This window comes from Malurus melanocephalus, unplaced genomic scaffold, assembly GCF_030028575.1.
Source record: "Malurus melanocephalus ecotype Western Australia unplaced genomic scaffold, MMel_1.1 scaffold_1115, whole genome shotgun sequence".
Taxonomy (NCBI): Eukaryota; Metazoa; Chordata; class Aves; order Passeriformes; family Maluridae; genus Malurus; species Malurus melanocephalus.
In genome coordinates, this window is record NW_026624347.1 from 33,727 (window position 1) to 54,897 (window position 21,171).

The 21,171-nt window shown below is 43.8% G+C and overlaps 1 pseudogene; it reads right to left on the reverse strand.

Moving 5' to 3' along the window:
* Positions 1-19,959: 19,959 nt before the first annotated feature.
* On the reverse strand, positions 19,960-20,403 carry LOC130586264 (ubiquitin-conjugating enzyme E2 N-like; annotated as a pseudogene).
* Between the last annotated feature and the right edge of the window lie 768 nt (positions 20,404-21,171).

The following is a 21,171-nucleotide window of genomic DNA, read 5'->3' on the forward strand; positions in this document are numbered from 1 at the left end:
TGTGGGAAAACAATTTACCTGGCAACCTGTCTCGTGTTTGCTGACTGGTGAGGGTAAGAAACCTACAGCTCTGTGAGGAAAAAAAATCCCCYATCAACTTTGCTGCCAGAGGAAATAGAATTTAAATTCCACTGTAGGTTCTTTTTAATTAAACCTGTAATTTAACTCCAAAAAGTGCAGCTGAGAACAGGAACCTCAGCAGAAGCTTCTCCTGAAAGATTTTGTGAATTGTCATGTGGGGTGACAGAAGAATCCTCCTGTTAGTTTAAAATTACCCCTTTATCATGTATAAGGATCTCTTCTGATTAKAAAGTGATCATCCAAGGCTGTTAACATTTTCAAATATTTTCCTTGTTGTAAGTGGAATGCTGCAGGTGCCCTGTTGATCTGGCAGAAGAAAGGGTGAGTTTAATTTGTACATAAATGCAGGTGGATTTAGGAGGGAGGCACATCAGCAGTTTAACTCTTCACTGTGATCACTGGATTTTTCTAGACCTCTGAGAAAAGAAGTGAGACACACACACCTTGAGATCAGACTTGCTCATTTGCCACCTGCCCATCCTATCACGGCTGGCATCACATTTCTCTACATTTCCAGTCAAGGAGTGCCTTCAGCAGCCTCATCTCCACCTTCACAGACAGGGAAATGGTGGGATGGCTCCTTTGTGAGAAAAGGCAGCAAATCTTCCCCAATTCTGTGTCATTTCTAAGGAGTTGCACTGTTTATTTCTTCATGCTGGTGTATAGAGTGCATTGTTGACACCCAACAGACACTGAATGCTGACCCAAAATTGTGATGCAACAAAGGACTAAAACTGGAGGGGCTGAGAGGGGATGGGAGCCTGCAGGCATCACCTGGAGCTGAGCAAAGCCCAGGGGCTGCAGGGCATTGGTGCTCTCTGGGGTGTCTGAGCTGCTTTTACACAACGGGTCAGGCTGGAAGGGACCACAGTGGCGTCACCTGGTGCCACCTCCCTGCCCCAGCAGGGCCATCCCAGAGCACAGGGCACAGGGCTGTGTCCAGCTGGCTCTGGAATATCCCCAGGGAGGAGACTCCAGCYCCTCTCTGGTCCCTGCCCAGGGCAGTTGTGCCTCCTGTGCAGGGGGAGCTCCCTGGGCTCAGTCCCTGCCCGTCCCTCGGGTGCCATCGCTGGGTCCCCCCCGGAGCAGAGCCCGGGCCCTGCTCGGAGCCCTCCCTGCACCCAGGGACAGCCAGGGCCGAGGGCCCCTCTGGGCTGGGGCTCCTCTGGAGGCTGAGCAGCCCCGGCTCCCTCAGCCTTTCCTGGGCACGGAGCTGCTCCCGGCCCTTCCTCATCTCCGCAGCCTCGGCCGGCCCCGCTCCAGGAGCTCYCTGTCCCTGCTGGGCTCCTCTGAGGGGCCACAGCTGGACACGGCACCCAGAGGAGCCTCCCGGGCTGGCACAGGGGCAGGATCCCTCCCTGACCCGCTGGGAATGCYCCTGATGCCTCAGGACACCATTAGCCCTGAATTTGTTGCTCAGGGAAGGAGTGAGCTCTGAGTCTCAGCCCTCAGCTCCGTGCTCCCTGCTCCCGACACTGATTTATGCTGCGGGGGAGCAGACAATGCCTCAGAACACAATAATAGACTTTGGGTTTGTTTACTGACTTCCATGCCCTGAAATGCTCTGAGTAATCTCCACAAATCCAAGTTGAATGCTAACAGTTCCATGCGCTGCCGAGCTCCGTGGGTGAATTAACCCCCGGAGATGTTCCACTTGCACACTTGCGGCCTCCGCTCTGCTCGAGGCTCTGCACCCTTGCAGTGGTGCTTCTCTGGAAGCTTTTCTCAGAGATTTGGTGGCAGAAATCATCCCCTGATGGGTCTCATGCTGTTGCCCTCGTGCTGTGACCTCGAGGGCCCTGTGAGGCCTGATTGTGCTGTTTTGGTGGCCCTTTGTGGGAAGGAGTATCTGCCAAAAACTGTGGGCTCAGCTGGAAAAGCTTTGGAATACGACCACACCAGGGGTAGAGAAAAGATTAACAAATTAACCAAGGAAGGGCAATAAAACATTTTCTTTACACTGGCCACCCAGCACAGGAATATTCCTCTAAAGTTTTCATAGGGACAAYACTATCCTAATAAGGCAGCAGGAGTAAAATTGGCTCAGGATTAGAAGCTGCCAATTCTAGTTCTCCACAGCAAACCACAGCCTGCTGCTGRTGGTGCTGGGGGTTTCCYCATGAGATAGGMRTTKCAGAATTGTCTTCACAACTRAAACCTGCCCATTCCTCACTCAACACCCTGTGTGCAACAAAAGCCTAAGCTTTTGACAAAATTGAATTTTGACAAAATTCAGCAGCCCGACTGAACTCATCCTACYTAAATTTGTGCCTTAGAGCATTTCCAGCTGAAGAAAGCACCTGCTGGGCTGGGGTATTAAAGATCCCCAACCATTTGCACCAATCCTCCCTCTCCCCACTGCTTTCCCTGGAACTTCTGTCCAATATCCAAATTGGATAGCAGAATCACAGGAATATATTGCATCAGAAGCAAGTGGCATTTATTTTTCTTAGCCTGGCTTGCAAAATAAACCAGTCTTGTGTGACCCATCGGACAGTCAAATTCTCTCTCTCTGACATCTTTGAAATCTGTTCAGCAAATCATCCTGCAAGTCATTAAAATAATAAAAATGTTGTAAATTTKCTCCACCAGGGGAAAAAAGTAGCATTCAGGTGTGTCATTCTCATATCCATCTTCACTTGAGTCAGCAACCTCACCAGCTCTCACTCATTTAAATCTTTGGCAAGCTTTATACATTAATTAATGTACTGTAGTGTCGTTTCTGTTAATCTGTTTCTGGGAATATTTGGCAAGTTTTTGTTTCTCCTTGCCAATCTCCTTGGTTTGGATCATGTGAGGAAATAATGTATGCACAGATCGGGCTGTGACTGGGGAGTTATTGCTTGATAAAATCGGGGACTTTCTTTTCCTGATTATTGCATTTTCAGCTGTGTTTGTGACAGACTTTCTGACATATTAGACATAATGAAGAGCCTAATAAACAGTATTATTGAAATCCACGTGGAAGATAGGTCAAAACTCTGAGAAGAAGAAGAAGAAAACACTGTTAATTATAGATGGAAGGCTGGTTCCTGRAAGTGCTGCAGGGCCTGTTTTAAGGATGTTTATCTCCAGTAGGTTATGAAAAAGTCAAAAGATCACATCCCTATCAACAAATATGTATAAARCAAATTTAGAAATGAATATCCGTTATGTTCCTTTATCGAGTTATGAAGATAAATGAGATGCCAGCAACTAAACTTTTATCTCCAGTGACATGATGTTTTTCTGTTTTCTAGTTTTATTTCCTTCCTCAAGTTTTCTTTTCCCCTCTAAGCCAAAATGGTTTTTTTCTTCCATGTGCTCAGCTGAAAGTAAATGAGTCTTTAAATGATTTCTTGATTTTTGGTGATTCTTGCTACTCCATAGTTTTGTAATCGAAAACATCTCCTCTCAAGTGTAAAGGAACAGAGTCTTCTACAGCACCACCACATACTCACTTTGGAGGAGATGTTATCTTTTGATACAACTTTAGCCTTTTCTGACAGCTATAAGTTGTATTAAAACTTTAGGAATTCTCAATATGCTAAAAATATTATTCCTTTCCTGGTCCCTCAATAGTGATTGATGGCTTGGCTGGAGATTAATTTTATTTTAATTAGCCTGGGTCATGCCCAGGTATGTGAGGTGGGCAGAAGTTACATGCATTACCCAATAATTTTCAGATTGTGTCACATGAGAAGACAAAGGGCCATGGATCTCTGYCCCAACTCAGCCTCTTGCTGAACAATTTTGGGGCAGGATATTAAATATTTATGGGATTATTTGCAATGGTTTAAAGGTGCCAGGCAGTGCACAGATTTGGGAGGAGCTCTGAAGCGACACATGGGATGAAGAGAGACATAGAATCATAGAATGACTTGTCCTGGAAGGTGCCTTAAAGCCCATCCAGTGCCACCCCTGCCATGGCAGGGACACCTCCCACTGTCCCAGGCTGCTCCCAGCCCCAATGTCCAGCCCGGCCTTGGGCACTCAAAGGGATCCAGGGGCAGCCACAGCTTCTCTGGGCACCCTGTGCCAGGGCCTGCCCACCCTCCCAGGGAACAATTCCTGCCCAATATCCCATCTGGCCCTGCCCTCTGGCACTGGGAAGCCATTCCCTGGCTCCTGTCCCTGCAGCCCTTGCAAATTGTCTCTCTCCATGGTTCCTGTGGGCTCCTTCAGGCCCTGCAAGGCCACACTGAGCTCAGCCCAAAGCTTCTCCTGTCCAGGCTGAACAATCCCAGCTCTCCCAGCCTTTCCTCCCAGCACAGCTGCTCCATCCCTCTGACCATCCTGCTGCCTCCTCTGGGCTCTCTCCAGCAGCTCCACRTCCTTCCTGTGCAGCGATCTGAGAGCTGGGARTTGYTTTCRGGAGCAGATCTCTTTGCACATCCCTGTAAAATAGAAGAAGGCAGAACTTTTCTGTACCTACATGACCCAGCCCAACACTGGCTGTATAGAAGATTTAGTGCACTGGAGATCAGTGTCAGTGGGGATCAGTGACACCGGAGGTCAGTGACACTGAAGATCAGTGCCCCTTGTTGTAACAGGAGCCTTCAGTACCTGCCACACCTGCAGGTGTTGGAGGTGGGAGGTGCATGGAGAAGTTGSTGGGCAGGGCTCTCACCCCACTCCTGTCAAGTTTTAGACCTCCAAACTGCTGGAATTCATGGAATTGCACCTTTTTTTGCCTGACCTAAAACTCCCTGCTGCACTCAGATGGATTTGTAGCACCTCCTGCTATTCCCCAGCACTCTGCCAATGCCAGGCAGGTCTGTGGAGTCTCCTGTGGTGAGGCTGAGATCCTTTAACACCCATCTCCTCCTTGGATCCTGCTGTCTCACGTCTRCCACATTCCCTGAGGTGTCCCCTCMTCACATTCCYATCCGACAGCTCTCCCTCCTATTCCCAGCTGTGCCTGGTGCACCCAGCAGGAGYGGCTGCTGCTGCTCCAGATATCCCCACATTCATCTCTGGCAGCTGAATCCCATGGGCTTGGAGCAGACTCTCTCCAGTTAAGTGACTGARAATCACCCAGCTTGTGGCCCCATGTGTGACCCTCACATTTTGGGGTTTGACTGACCCGTAAAAGGAACAAGTGTCTCTGTGGGAATGGTGGCATTTTAGGGAATTTTTATCATCTAAACCTTTTTTCTTCCTGGAAAGGGTGCTCAGGCCTTGGCAGGGGCTGCCCAGGCAGGTTTGGAGTCCCCAGCCCTGGAGGTGTCCCAGGAAGGGCTGGAGGTGGCACTCAGGTTGGGGATAAGTCAAAGACTGGATTTGATGGTTTTGGGGGTGTTTTCCACCCTTAATGATTCCGTGATTCTGTAAAAACCGAAGAGGGACATCACTGGAGGCTAAGATAGGAACTGAGCTGCTGGTGACTGTTCATGGCTGGAGAGACCCCCGTGCTTGGAGAGCAGGGATGGGGTCTCCAAAACCACTGATGATATTCTGCTGGGGGAGCCAAGAGAGGCTGAATGCCAGTTGTTGTGGTGGAGAGGTGAAAGAGAGTGAGGTGAAAGTTGTGCAGAATTCTCCTTGAAGGATGGCAGCCAAACCACCATAAAAAAAAAATCTCATTTATAGTTCCTTAGATTCAAAAAGCTGTTTAAACTCTACATTTGTTTGCATTGGATGAGACCGGGGTCAGAGCACTTATTTTGCGCTTCCCTTCATTTCTCTGAAATGTAAAAACATTTCTTTATGTGCTGAGTGATTCACTTCAGTCCACAAAGGTATTTCCAAACATTAAATGGAAGGACTTGTTGGGTGCTGGTTTTCATTTAGTGAATTATCTTCCCAAAGGGAGGGGCTGGGATCATCAAAAGGTTTTTATCTCTCTATGATGCCTTAGAAAAACAGGCCACAACTGAGCTAGTGTTGACTCTCAGATCTTGAGAAAGTGTACAAATACACTTGGGCTGTGAAAAAATATATATTCTGCAGAATTATGTTTCCCTTGCACTTTATGGAATTGGTGTTTTTGATTAAACTGTGTAGATAGTTGGGGATTTGCAGTCTGCATTTTAAGAAATAAAATCTCTTGCTTCTCTACAGTGATTTGYTTTTGCATTTATTTATGCAGTGTTGCGGTGATTTTTCACAGAAAGTGTAGGTAGCAGTCACTTTTATTCTTTTATTTTTCCCCATATTAAGTGCTTGAGTTTAAAGAATTACTAATTAAGTTCTTCATTAGCTAATTTGTGTTGCAATTTAGCCTCCATGGGTTCATAAAAGGTGCTGTTACTTCTGTGAACATTTATGCTACGAATGCATTTTTCATCATTTCAGCAGAAACTGCCTGAAGTACAGAAAACAACAAATATTAATCCTAACACACATTGAGTGATAAGTCCCAAACCTCTTATTTAGGTGATTATAAATCAACACATGATTGCCCTGTGTAGATACAGTAGRAATTATGGCACTAAACTGAATTTTTGCATCCAAGTACCTAGAAGAGTATTGGTTCACAAATATGGCCAGGAGATCTATGGACACAGAGCTTTCTTTTCTTGAGAAAACAAAATGTTCACAAATTGTTTTCTCAGCTGTTTCTTGTTAAAAAAAAAAAAAAAAAAAAAAAAAAGAATTTGGTGTTGATAAAAGTCTGATCCTCCTGGCAAGCTGCTGGGGTTAGTGTAGCTCCTCCTGCGACTGCAAGGAAGTAAATTGGTGTTATTAGTGGAGGAGGAACCATTCCCTGTTATCCAGGTTGTTTAATACTTCCCACGTAAGAGCCTGTATTTAATTCTAATCTTCACACTGAACTGAAATTCTACTTGGATGAAACTTTTCCAGAAAGCCACACRTCTTAGGTGGATATTTTTGAAGGAGAGAGGAGGCCTTCACTGAAATAATTCAAATTCTGTAAGAGACTCAAGGTAAAAAACAARTGCCTTTCACTCCAGTGAAACATCCAAACTTTTCTTTCAGTTAATCTTCACCCCATGTCCTTGGGGCTTAAACATAGATTTTRGCAAGAGGAATCTTTTTGCAATTGCATGTCCATGAGCACATTCCAGCTGAGAGCTCAGCTGAGCAGGATCTTCCCTGTAACTGGAATTTCAGACACAGGGGGTTGCTCAGTCCATGCTCCTCTGGGGAGAGGAGGAASATGCTGTCAGTGGCTCTGCTGCTAATCCAGCACCTAGAACCTGTTTTCCACTGATGAAACCAAAATAAAATGTTGTGGAAGAATTGAAATTGGAAAAAGGACCTGCTGGATGGTGATATCAGCACAGCAGCCATGGTTGGACTGGAGCAGGTCTGAGGAGGGACGGAGAGAAGATGACAATGGATCCTTGATGGAATAACTCATGGGATTGCAATGCAAACCACCAGCAGCAGAGGAAAAATACTCATGTTTCCAGGCACGGACTTTCATATGACACACAAAAAATAGAAAACGCTTCAAACTGTACTGTTGTGATATAGAACTTTGTGATATCTGGAAGTTTTCATGCAGGATAAATTACCTCACCTGAGTGAAATGGTTATTTTTTGGTCTTTAGACACCTCTGTGTTGTCATTCAGTCTTCTGATGTTGTAGCATCACCTCTCAAAATGTCCTGAACAACCTTTTCAAGAGATTAACTTGGAAAGYTAATCAATGATTTTGCCCTGACTTGAGAGTAAAAGTCCACTCCGTAAGGGGTGAAATGAAAACTGCAATAAAGACTTGCAACCTTAACTCACTGCCCCTGCCAAACTTTTATGGAAAGTGGTCCTTTTCCTGCTCTCTTCTAATGTTATGTYCCCTGAATCCTGAGCCTCAGCAAGATTGATATATTCAGTCATTACAGCAATTTCCATCTTGCTGCAGAATCCCGTGGAGGTAAATACGATTAAACTTAATAAATTAGGTTTTTTCACAACGGCCAAGTTGATTTTATTAGTGGAAAATCAAAACTTTCCTATTCTCCATTTCCTCCTTGCTTTGTAACAGCATCTTTATCAAAGAACCTTCATTTTTAGATGGCCAGAGCATTTGTTTTCATTTTATTTATTTGACATCAGCTGACACAGGGATTCTGTTGTGCTTGGGAGTGATGATTCTGTGAGTGAATCATGTTAGGCAAAGCCCAGAGTAAGAAGAGAATGATTGTAAAGRATGGTGCTGAAGACTTGTGGCTCTGACATCCACTGTGAAACACTTCCACAATCCTTGCAGGAACCAGCAGAGTGTCAGGAATTCATGGATATTCCGAATTGTTTATTAATTTCAGAATAAACAAGTTAACCGCATTAATTTTCATAGTGTTTTTGAGAGYGTTGGAAGGTGATCTCTGAGAAGAGGGGATGGTTATTGTCTCCTGTTAAAGAGATCTGTCTCCAATACCATCAATTACTCACCAGATTAAATTATTAAAAGACAAAACAAATTTTAAATTGAAATTATAAATCAACAAGGAAAAATCAAGAAGATTAGATTACTGGAGTCTTGGAGCATTGCTACTCTGACAGAAACTAATGGAAAATGGAAAATCAAACAGAATGATTAAAACACGATGATGGATCCACAAAACAGAAGCAAAGAACAATAAATTAGTTTTCCTAAAATATTAAATTAARCCACTAAATTAAAAATGCTCAGGTGAAAGATATGCTTATCTCTGTATTACATTATTGTCCTCTCTTAATGGTGATCAATTATTTTATCTTGTCAACTCTGTTAAATCCTGCCATGGGTGAAGAATTTCTCAGGATATCTGTTGTTTGCTCAGTCATTTTTTTAACCAATCTGTCATGGTTTGACCTCAAACTGGGCTTCACAAGGGGTAGGTGGCCCCAGAGCTGGCTGGCAGGTCCAGAAACAGAGTCCCCTCTGCTGCTGGACCTCTCAGTGGGGCTCTGATGGTGAATTTGGGAGATGGGGGACAAATTTGAGCCCAGTCCCTGACATTTACAGACTTTCTGACTTCCCAAGAGACATTGCCTCAGTGAAACTCATGATGAAGATGTTGCTCATGAGGAAGGGTGGCTGCATTAAATGATTTTATTTTCTGTCTCTTTATCTATTTAGATTTTGGAGTTCCCAGGATGGGCACTGTCTCTTGAAACTGCTTGGACAAGATTGCTGCTTGGAAATGAACTTTCTAGGCATTAATGGGAATAAATAATGACAACAATAATTATTATTTAATCACTGAGGTAATGGCACAGGGTGCCCAGAGAAGCTGTGGCTGCCCCTGGATCCCTTTGAGTGCCCAAGGCCAGGCTGGACAYTGGGGCTGGGAGCAGCCTGGGACAGTGGGAGGTGTCCCTGCCCATGGCAGGGGTGGCACTGGGTGACCTTTAAGGTCCCTTCCTATCCATTCTATGATCCCATGACAACATTGTATTGAAACATTTTAAATATTGAAACTTAAATATGTCCTGGTTGTTCTGTCCATGGAAATGATGCAGAGTGGATATAAATTTCAGGTATCCACATGGAATTTGAGCTGACCTCTGGCAGTGCCTGGTTTTTCCATTGACTTTGGAGGAAATAATTTATATCTTTGGATATAAATTGAGTTATATGATACCCTTTTTTAGAAGCCAGCCAGACTTAGCCACAGATCAAGGAGGAAAACTCTTATTTGAGGCTGTCAGGGAAACATTTGGGAATTTCCCCTGTGAAAAAAGTCCTGTCAAGGATGAAATACTGTGAAGCTGTTCCGTAGTAACACTTTGGTTTTAATATGCAGTTTCCAAACTTGAGGACTTCCCCAGCTGGTCACTCTTTTAAAGTGGGATTAGAAGGAAATTTCTGCAGCATATTTCACTGGGAAGCAGGGAAATGTTAGATGTGTAGATTAAAGCAAAAGGATGACATATACAGGGAAGAAAAGGGGATTTTTCCCTGTCCAAATACACTGAGAAGCCTGTGGGTACCTTTGAGGTGTGTTAGCCAAAGGTAGATCCTTTGAGGCTAATTCAGTGTGACAACAGGGAAGAATTGAGCCCACCAGTCCCAGAAATCACTCACTGTTTATATTTTCTACCAGAATGCAAATGTTTCCGTTCAGATGAGGTCTCTGTGAATGCAAAGCCTGCAAACCTCCTTCCTGTTTTCATAAAGGGAAAGGTTTCCCATAAAAAAGAAACACTCTAAGGCCATCAAAAATATCCTGCATGTTCTCTCCAGCCTATTTTCAATTCCCCCTCGTTGTGTAAGCATCTTAAATTAGACCCGACTCTTTTATCAGCACAGATTGGATGTGTCATGAAGTAGCTGAATCCCAGCTGGGTGGTCCCAGCACGGAGCATTTCGGCAGCTCCTCGGAGGCAGCTGAGATTGGATCCACACACCTGCCATGTCAGCATCCCGTTCTGGAGAACCCCATTTCCTGCATCACAGGGAGAGCATTCCCCTTTACAACAGCTAAAGAGAGAGATGCTGAGCATCACTGAGCTGATTTCATCCTTTGAAGGTCTCTGGGAACTGTTTTTGTGACAACCCAGAAGCACAAAATTCCCATATAGTGTCAGAGCTTGATTTGATAATGGGTATAATTTTATTTAGATTGCCTTAATCTGTGGTGAGCACTGAGAAAATRCACCTAAAACAATGGAAAAAAATTTAACTAAACATCCTTCCATGGACTTGGTGGTTCTGTGACTTGGTAGAACCAAATATTAGCAGAACCAAATTTTGGCAGAACTTCTATGCTTGTACATATAATTTTTTTTTAAAATCAGTTTATATATATATATATATATATGTATATATATATGTGTATATCTGTATATATGTATATATATGTATATATGTATGTATATGTATGTACACATATCCTACATGTATATATGTGTATATATATATATGTATATATATATAATGCCATGTTTTTAAACATCCTTTAAAACTGTAAATTTTCAATGTTTTCTTGTACTTGTTCTATCTGATTTAAAATAATTAATATAATGTCACCTCTGATATAAATTGTTTTACTGCTTAATTCCATGCTTGCCAGGAAAAGACAGTGAAGAATCAAATATCCTTCAAAAAAAAAAGCAATTGATAAACACTTCCCGTGCCATATCTGTCTGGTAACACTTTCCTAATAACTTTGGCAAGTCATGAGAGCGAAGCAAATTATGCTTCTTAATTAGGGAATGTATTTTGAGCCTCACGAGAGTCTTAAATCACACCACTATTTTTGACAATCCCGTGTATGCAAGCTTAAAGGCCTAATTTTAGATTTGCCATTTTGAAAATGATAGTCTGCATGTATTAAAAACTCTATTAGTCTATTGAAAGCCTAATCATTTCAGTTTTTCAGACTGACAGATTCTCTGCTGTTAAAAAGGTTTAGTAGGAAAACATACTTTGCTAGGAAAATAGATACTTTTGTTTGATTCACATATTTCTTTCAAATTTTAATGTCTGCTAAAGCAGCACATGAGCAAAGCTCTATGTTCTGTTGGCTTTGTGGGTCAACAGTCTTAATTGTAATGTTTTGGTGTTTTTTCCTCCATTATGACTGTGACGTTGCGGTGCAAGATCTTGTTTTGAGCGGGGTTTAACTACAGCCAGAAGCTGACTCTGCCGAGCCCATCCTCATTCCCTGCCAGGGGGATTGGGGTGAGAACTGGAGAATAAAAGGGAGAGAATTTGTGGGTTGAGATGAAGACRGTTGAACAGGTAAAGCAAAAGCCACATCCACAAGCAAAGCAAATCCCAGAATCCATTCCCCAGGGCAGGCAGGTGCTCAACCATCCCCAAAAAAGCTGGGATTCCAACATGTTTAACAGCAACTTGGGGAGATAAAATCCATCACTCCAAACATCCTTCTTTCCTTCTTTTTTTCCCTATTCCCACACATTAAGCATGACCACATATGGGATGGGACATCCTGTGGGGCATTTGGGGTCAGCTGTCCTGGCTGTGTCCCCTCCCAGGCCCTGTGCACCCCCAGTCTCCTCACAAGTGGGGTGAGAGGCAGAGAAATCCTCAGCTCTGTGCAGGTTCTGCTCAGCAAAACATCTCTGAATTATCAACACTGATTCCAGAACAAATCCAAACCACAGCCAAGAAATTTCATCTTCATTCCCACATAGCTTTGGATCAGGAATTGTGTGTCCAGCAGGAGAGGGAACGGCCTCAGGCTGGGTCAGGGGAGGCTCAGGTTGGACACCAGGAGGAATTTCCTCATTGAAAGGGTGCTCAGGCCTTGGAATGGGCTGCCCAGGGAGGTGTTGGGGTGTTTTTTTTTTCATTTGGTTTTGGTTTTTTGGTTGCATTTTTTCCTGGCAGCTCTTTCACCCTCTGATCTGACTAAATTTGAATGTTGTTGATCCGTGCTGCAAATGAGCAATTAGTGCTTAATGGTTGTCAGACACCACTCTCTTCATTTATCAATCTATTTAAAATTGGAGGAAGTGGTTGGAGATAAACAAGCGGAATTACCATGCAAAGAAAATAGAGTTAATTGAGCTCAAATATTTGCGGCGTATCAAGGTAAGAATTTACAAAATACAAAGATGTAAACAATGATTTTCCTTCATTTTTGCTGGGACTGAACTGAATATGGAATGAGGCTTTGTTGGTTTAGTCTAAAGATGCCAGTGACTCTGCAAATGAGACCTTTTTAATGTCARCATTCCTCTAAAACTACAGATTTGTTTTGATTTTAGTTCTGTTCCCAGCCTTGTGGTTACTCTTCAGTATTTCTTGCAAATGTTATCATTATCCTCAGGATGGAGTGTGAGGAAAAGGAGTATTATTCCTCCTGTGGATCCATGCTCCAGTGAGAGTCAGCAGGAATCCTGGATTTTGCAGGTGCACTGAAATTAGGAKGGCACAGGGCTGTTGTTTTAGTTTAGAAATGAAACTCGAGATGATTTTAGTACTGAAGGTGATATAAAAGTGTGCCTTTCTTGGAGCTACAGGGACAGTCATGGAAGAAAATCTACAAAAGCTCACTTCTACAGGGGTGAATATAGTTTTGTTGATTTTAGGAAACTAGCATAATTGATAAAAAGTAATAATTAGGAGGACAAGTGGTGATRTAATTTCTCTTAGGCCAAGCTTTTTCCTTGGAGTTTTTTTTCTTTGTTACTAGTTGTACTTTTTTATGAAAATGCATTTTGAAGACCTTGGTTCCCASGAAGAGACAAGACAGGATAGGGGCTTTGTATTTCCCAGGGCTTGGAGCTCTGGGATGTTTGGGTTTTTTTTAGTTAGGGAAAAGGGTAGGGGAAAGTACTGGGAAGGTTACAAATATATATAAAAGAAAAAGGCAAAAATCATTCTGGCATCARCAGAACCCTGGTTCTTTCTAAAAGCACAGAACCAAATCCAGGTGATGGTGTGAGAGCAGCATGCTGAGCTTTGCTGGGATTGGGCTGAAAACAGRGCAAAGAGGCTGATGTGACATGAGGCTGAGGAAGGAATCCAAAGAGATGGATGGCTCCAAGACAGAGACATTCCGTTGCTGGTGGGCTGGGATGCCTTTGTTCCTGTTTGGTTTTCCACATAGAACACACGCTTTTTTTCGGTGCCAACCTGGTGGTGGTGCTTCTCTTTATGGGATGTGATGGAACAAGAAGGCTGTCATCTTTTACAGGGTTGGAAGCGCTGTTTGCCTTGTTCAGCACCAGCTGAATGTGATTTGAACTTCGTGATGAGTTTAGCAAGAAGTGAAGGATGACCGGGACGCTAAAATAAAAGCAAATAAAAATTTGTCAGTGTCTAGTGGAAAGCACAGAGGAGCAGGAAGGCTGACTGCCCTGCCTGCTGCTGGATGGACTGCCTTTATTCCCACATGGACTTGATCAACTGCTCATTTGGGATAAGGAAAGACATTTTTCTCTTTGCAGGCAAAAGTCAGAGACATCTCAAAAAAACCTTTTCTGTGATAACTCTTTGCTTCCTCTCCTTTCTTTCCATCTTTCTCCCTTCAAGGAAATGCTGAGGGTTTGTTTTTTTTTTTTAACTGGAGAGAGTCACTGTGGTGACTGTGATCACAGGGATCTGCTTTCCCAGTTCAGAAATAGGAGAAGTGTAGCAGCTTTTCCCCTCCTTTCTGAGAGCAACGCTGCAAAGTGAAAGTTTGTCTCCTTTCCCCATTTCCAGGCTTCTTACAGTGCTTCTGTTCCAGTTCTCAGCTTGATTTTTACCTCATTTGCCCCACACTCGAGATAGTCATGGCTCCAATCCAGCAGTAGTTTCATTTTGGTTTCCTGCTCCGAACAAATGGACAGAAACCGAGCCAATTCCAGTTGGATGAGCTCTGGACAGGAACCCAATGAGTTCCACGTGCAGAGTTAGCAAAATCCACACCAGCAGGGCTTTGACAACAGCCCAACAACCTTAAATTTTATCAGCTTCCCAACCTGATGTCACAATTCATCTCTATTTCTGATGCAAAATTGATGAGTTTAACATCATAACTTATTTCTGGGCTTAATTTTGTTTGCCTATGTGAGAGGGGATTTCTGCTGTCATTTTTGTTGGTTTTGTAAAATTTTGCTTTTTTTTTCCTTTGGCTCAAGACCTTTGACAATGGAGGCTGGTAATAAATTTTTACTGTCTTGAYATCACTCGACCTAAAATTACATTTTCAGATAAATTTTGATATTTTTCATTTGCACAAGAGGTGGTTACATCTTCTGCTTTACAATTCTCTTTCATTTCCTCCTCCTCCTCTAAATCATGTTCCCTGCTTCTTTCTGGTTTATTTCTTAGTTGACACCACTTGTTTCAAAATGCGCAAGAAGACAAATGTTTACTTAGARTTTCAGCTTTTGTCAGATTTTTTTTACCGTGTTTTGACAGGTTTTACCTCAGAACAAATCCCTCCTGTTCCTCCTCACCTTCAGGTCTGAAAATCTGCATTCCTGTCCCTGTTAAGTTCTGCCGTGCTGCGTGCGGGAATATTGGCAGGAGCAGAGAGACGGATTTGAGGTTGTCAGTGAATTTCAGAASCTTTCCAAGGAAGCCTTGGGGAAAGGGAGCTTCTCCTTATATTTGAAATTGCTGGTGAGTGGTTTAAAGTAGTTTTATTAATAACTGTAGGCTTTTTAATAAGGTGACAGCTGGTAGAATAATTTAATGGACAAGCTTGAAAGATTATTTCTTTTTCTTCCTTTTCTTCTCTCAGAAACAAACTGTTCAAACTGCAAATAAACACTAGTGGGTACAGAATCACACATTGCTGAGATGGGAATGTAGGTTTGGTAATTTGCATATTCAATTAGGAATGGCTAAGTAGGAATTTTAACCATTGCAATTACRCTCAATTATCCTCAGCGCTGCAGCCCTGGAGTACCTTGGACAGCAACTTCCCTCCTAAAGAGGAGGGCGAATGCAACCTGCATCAGCTGGGATCTGCAAAGGTCCCTAAATTCCAAAACTCCACTCCAGGTTGGTTTATTTACCCCCGAAGGAAATGTAAAACAGGTGATTTCAAAGATGGAGAAATCTGAGTGGAGTGTGTGTAGGGGTTCAGGCTCCATTTCATGGGCTGGCTGAAAAAACAAACCTGCATTGTGATATAATGAACTAAAACCAACAGTGCTCTTCAAAGTGAGCAGCCTGCTGTGCTTCCTAATGAGAAAGTTCAGGAGAGCCTACAAAGAGTTTAAAACCACATGCAATCAATGAACACGAGTCTTAATCCTCTTCCTCTCCTCTTCCTCTCCTCTTCCTCTAATTTAGCAAAGGATTTAAGCACGTGTTTACCTCCATTCCTGTGAATAAAGCACTTGAAGCACTGGAATTGATGGAACTGATTTTTTAATTTTTCTTTTAATTAATCTAAGCACGAGTCTTGTTAAAAAGAGTTGGATACCCCCTTGCTGAAGCTCTGGCATCTCCAGAGCTGAGATTCGTGCAGCAGAAGGGGCCTGGTGACAAAACTGGCTGAGAATGTTTTGCTTGGAGATTAACAGCCAAATAATTCTGTTTTCCTCAAACCAGTGAGAAAAACAGGAGCACTGATTGAAGACRGGAAGGAAATGGTGTAATCCAGCAGGATTCAGTGATATTGGGTGACTGCTGGAGTGTGCTCCGTGAAGTCATGGAGGGAATCCAGGGTCGCTGATGGGTGTGGACAAAAAGCAGGTGAAATGCATCTCCCAGGGACAAGATCCTGGTTACCAAACCCCAAATATCCCATACAGCCAAGATCCCTGTTCACTGCATGCCCTGACACCAGAAACAACGGGACAAGTGGACATTGTCCCRCTTGGAAGAAAACCAAAACTCTCCTTCAGTGGGAATCTTGGAGCCAGGCTGAGAGGAGCTGGCAGACTCAGGGTTCTCCTGGAAATTACCCTGCCCAATAATCCAAATCCAAAGGGCATCTGCCACCTCCATGCAAGAAGTCAAAGGAGATTTGGCTTTTTGAAGTGCAGCRTTTCCCCTGTGAGGCCACGGAATCACCTTAAAAGAAATTGCAGACTCTGCACTATCAATCCAGGATTCCTGAGCTTCCTTCAGAAGGATTTTGAAGCACCTGACTCCCTGTTTTTCTAGGACCAAATAAGTATCTAATTTAGATAGTCTGAATCACGCTGCTGGGGTGATAAGCCTAAATTTTAGGTGCTGCAATGCTACACTTAAGATGTCTAAAAGGAACAGTCTGAATATAGGTCTCAGTAGCTAATGTGTGGGTTAGGTACAAATCACTATCACCTTCTAAATTACAGGGTGAAGATAATTTCAGGCTCCCATCATCTCAGACTAATTAGTGCACATTAAATTTCATCCCTGTCAACTGGGAAGAGCGGTGTGAAATCAGCCACTTTGGGGTTTGTCTGAATTCCTTTTTTTGCAAAGGATCCCACAAGGCTTGGCTGTAGGGACTGGGCAGAATCTTTCTGCAAAGAAAAAGGAAAGGATATCAAATATATGAGGAGGAGAACACAGCCTTGGTTTAACGTGAACTTCCTGATGTCCCAAATATCCTCTGCAATGTCTTAATTTGAATGACAATCATTTACATCTTGTTCTGTGCAATTCTGTGAGAGATCCTCAATGGCTGTTCAGTGCCATTGCACAGAAGAGGAAAGTTAAAAATTTACAATTKATATGTTCTAGGAGTCGGTGAGGTTTCGTGAGTTGGTGTCTCCCTTGGCTTCAGGGGAGCTGGAGAAAGGTTTTGGTTTTTGTGAAGTCACCAGCACATTTTAATCCTTTAGTTTAACTGTGCTCCCCAGTATATTTTATATAGACATTTATATATTTTTATGTGTGTGTATATATATATATGTAAATATACATATATATTTAAAGAGTGTGGTTCCCCAGAGCATGTCCTTATCCCTTCGAGCAGCTTCAGAGCTGCAAAGTCTGAAATAGCAGTGGATTTTTATATCCTTGCCTAGAGAACKCTAGAGCTGGTTGTGACAAATATGCCGTCTCCAAAAAAGTAAGGATGCATGAAAGAAGCAGGGAACAGCCTCTAAACTTGGACATCAGAATTCTTTTGTGTGTGAGAGGATTTTTGTTGTATTATCACAGAAGGAAGAGACCACACAAGTGAGACAGAGTKCCATGAAGACCTTGAGAGATTTTGTCCAAACTTTAGAAACGGCAAAATGGTCTGAGAAGGACCTCTGGAGGGGAGGGAGGCTGTGCAGAGAGATCTGGACAGGCTGGATCAATGGGCCAGGTCCTGCCCTTGGGCTCACACCAACCCCATGGAGCTCCAGGCTGGGCAGAGGGGCTGGAAAGCTGGGAAAGGGCCTGGGGGGCTGGGACAGGGGCTGGACATGAGCCCAGGGGTGCCCAGGGGGGCAAGAGGCCACCGGGGCCTGGGCTGGATCAGGAATTGTGTGTCCAGCAGGAGCAAGGCAGGGATTGTCCCTCTGGGCTGGGCAGCGAGAGGCCCCTCCAGGGCTGGCTCCAGTTGTGGGTCCTGCAGGAGAGCCCTGGAGGGGCTGGAGCGTGTCCAGGGCAGGGAGCGGAGCTGGGAAGGGGCTGGAGCCCCAGGAGCGGCTGAGGGAGCTGGGAAAGGGGCTGAGCCTGGAGCAAAGGWGGCTCCGGGGGGACCTTGTGGCTCTGCACAACTCCCTGACAGGAGGGGGCAGCCGGGGGGGTCGGGCTCTGCTCCCAGGGAACAGGGACAGGAGGAGAGGGAACGGCCTCAGGCTGGGCCAGGGGAGGCTCAGGGTGGACACCAGGAGGAATTTGCCCATGGAAAGGGTGCTCAGGCCTTGGCAGGGGCTGCCCAGGGAGCTTTGGAGTCCCCATCCCTGGAGGTGTCCCAGGAAGGGCTGGAGGTGGCACTGAGTGCTCTGGGCTGAGGACAAGGTGGGCATCGGGCACAGCTGGGACTCCATGGGCTGGGAGGGCTTTTCCATCTGAGCRATTTTGGGTTTCTGTGACTCAGCTGGGCTGACTGAGAGCCAGAAGTTGTGCCAYGGAGAGCAGGAGCTGCTGCATTCAGAGACAGCAGAGAAATGGTTAAAAGATGTGCCAGGCAAGGAAGATGTACCAGGCACGGAACACACCTGGGGCTCTTCCAGGAACCCATCACTGAGCACAACTTTTTCAATGTCCAGTTCTAAATTTGTCCCTTCATCTCTCTCCACAGAACAAGCTGAACACAGCTGCTCTCAGCCTGTGTGCAGATTTACTCAGATCGCTCAGATTTACACAYTCGTGTGTGCAGGGTTTAGAAACTCTTGGTTTACTTTAGTGATCACTGCTSTGATGGGGGAACTGAGCAAAGCAGCTCAGAGGGTTTGTACTCAAACAGGAGTTAATTGCAGGCAAATCTGATTTTATGCACCTTGGCATCTCTAACTGGAAAAGAACAGCAGAAAATTAGGACACAAGGGAAATCTGGGCTGGGGATTAAATATCACCAGCACAGAAATGCACAGGGAAAAATGAGGGAGACTGCACAGAGGGGAATCAATGTGTGTATTTTTYCATCTCTATTAGAGATTCTTAGCATTCCTCCTCAAATTCTGATTTCTTGAGACTAAAGTGAAGAAGATGACAGGCTAAGGTTCAAAAGCACAAACTTTTTTTTTGCATCCTCTGCCTGCAAGATTGCAGCTTCTTCAGCAGCCGGAGACAAGGACACTGCCCTTCCCAGCTCTTCTCTCTCCCCTGGTATTTTATTTCATGCTGTATTTGCAGTTGGCCTTGTCGCTGTCCTTCTTCCTCTGTAATGAATCACAATATCTCTGTCCTCGCATTGGAAATGATAATTTGAGGGAAGGAGAATTTATACCTGAAAGTGCTTTAGTTTTTGGTTTGGTTTTTTTTTGGTTTTTTTTTTCTTATTTTAACTTCTCTCTAGTTAATAAAAATAACAGTAACGATGGTGGTGGTGATGATAAAAACTCTCCCTGCAAACTGCATCTTCCTTTGAACAGTACAGGGAATTTTAAAGTATTTTGTTGAGTCTCTGCTTTTCTTGAAAGCTGTGGGATGCAGCATTGATGTGAAAATGTCATCGCATGTTATTAAGGGAAAACTGAATGATGGCAGCGACAATTAGGAGAGCCTGAAAATGTGTCTATTAAACTCCCTTTTACACTTCACATTTGGGTGAACAGCTCTCAAGGGTTCTGTCTCAGCAAAGTAATTAAATTCCTGCCKAACTGTAAAGTTATGCTTAAAGTTCTAAACTGAAAAGGAAGTATGCTTCCAACAGATTTGGTCGCTTGCACGTCACAAGCAACTTTATTTGAATTATTTTGAAGCTGAAGTTTCATCCTTTCTTTTTTCTTTTTGTATCTCTTCGTTTTTATCAGCCTTATCTGCCAAAATCCTTGCACCATCCACCACCACCACGGTGTCCAGATGCTTTCCTTGTTCATTTTGTCTCTCTTCATAAAGTGCTTTGGTAACAAATTGTCAGGCAAACACATCTTAAARGTTGGTGTTGCTCTCTGTACATGATAGTGAATGAAAGGTGGAAGAAATGTGCCTTCATCTTTCATTTAAATATTATTCATGGCTTATAGCCTAGTCCATGCTCTGGCTCTTTCTATGGCTTGGGTTTCATTGGTCTTCCATTGCTCAGCTGTGTCATTTGCTAGTGAATCATCTGGAYTGGGAGCGCTTAACAAAGCCTGGACTGACAGCAGAACTGTGAGGATCTTGTGACCATTTGTCTCTCAAAATGTCTAAACATGTTCTTCCCAGCTTCTCTACATTAGGATGGTAAATTTTGATCACGAAACACACTTTAGGAGCTGCCTTGAATATTCTTCTGGAATAGTTCAAGCTTAAATTTAAAATTCAGGTTCCCACCCTCAAAGGGGGAATCCTGCAATGACCACCTGAAAATAGTGTGTGCTGCTTTCATCTGGCTCTGTTTTCATCCCAGGGAGGGGCTCTGCCAGCAGGAGCTGCATTTCCTTGATGAGCTGGAGGAAGTGCCACTGGGTTGGAGGAGCAGGATTGTTACAGAAAGCTGAAGGTTACTAGCTGATTTTGAGATGGTGAATGCAGGTGATTGATCACCTTTAAAGAGGGGACCAAGATTTTCTGGGGATGCAAAAATAGTTCTTCGTGGAACTTGAGCAGCCTGGTTTAGTTTGAGATGTCCCTGCCCATGGCAGGGGATTGGAAATGGATGATCTTTGAGATCCCTTCCAACCCAAACCATTCTGTGATTCAGTCATTCTGTGAGCCAAYGGAGTGGTTTTGAGTAGGAAAGTGCCTCTCATTAGGACTTCATCACTGCAGAGAACACATAAATCATCAAGCAACACTGTCTTTTATCATTTTATGATGCACAAGGAAGTTCAATGTGGGAATTGTACAAGGTTCAGAACCAGGCTTCCAACAGAAACAATTATATCCCTTCATTTTTCAACCAGGGCAGCATTTTTGTGGCACTTAATCAAAATATATTTATAACATAATGGCTGAATTTCATTCTCAGGTTTTCCTGCCTAGGAGCCAGTGAGGAGGTGATTCTGTCTGGGKGTTTGCATCTCTCCTTCTTTCCTGATCACATCCAGTTTACACAGATGCACAAGAATTTGCAGCACCAAGTATTGACTTCACTAAGATGTGAACAGAGATGTGATTACTTCTTCTTCAGCCTGTCATTGTGCTGATGATCCTCACAATTACTGCCTTCAGACTGCTTTCCTCTTTTGTCTTTATGATGGGATTTCATGCTTCAGAGAGTGAGGGGACCT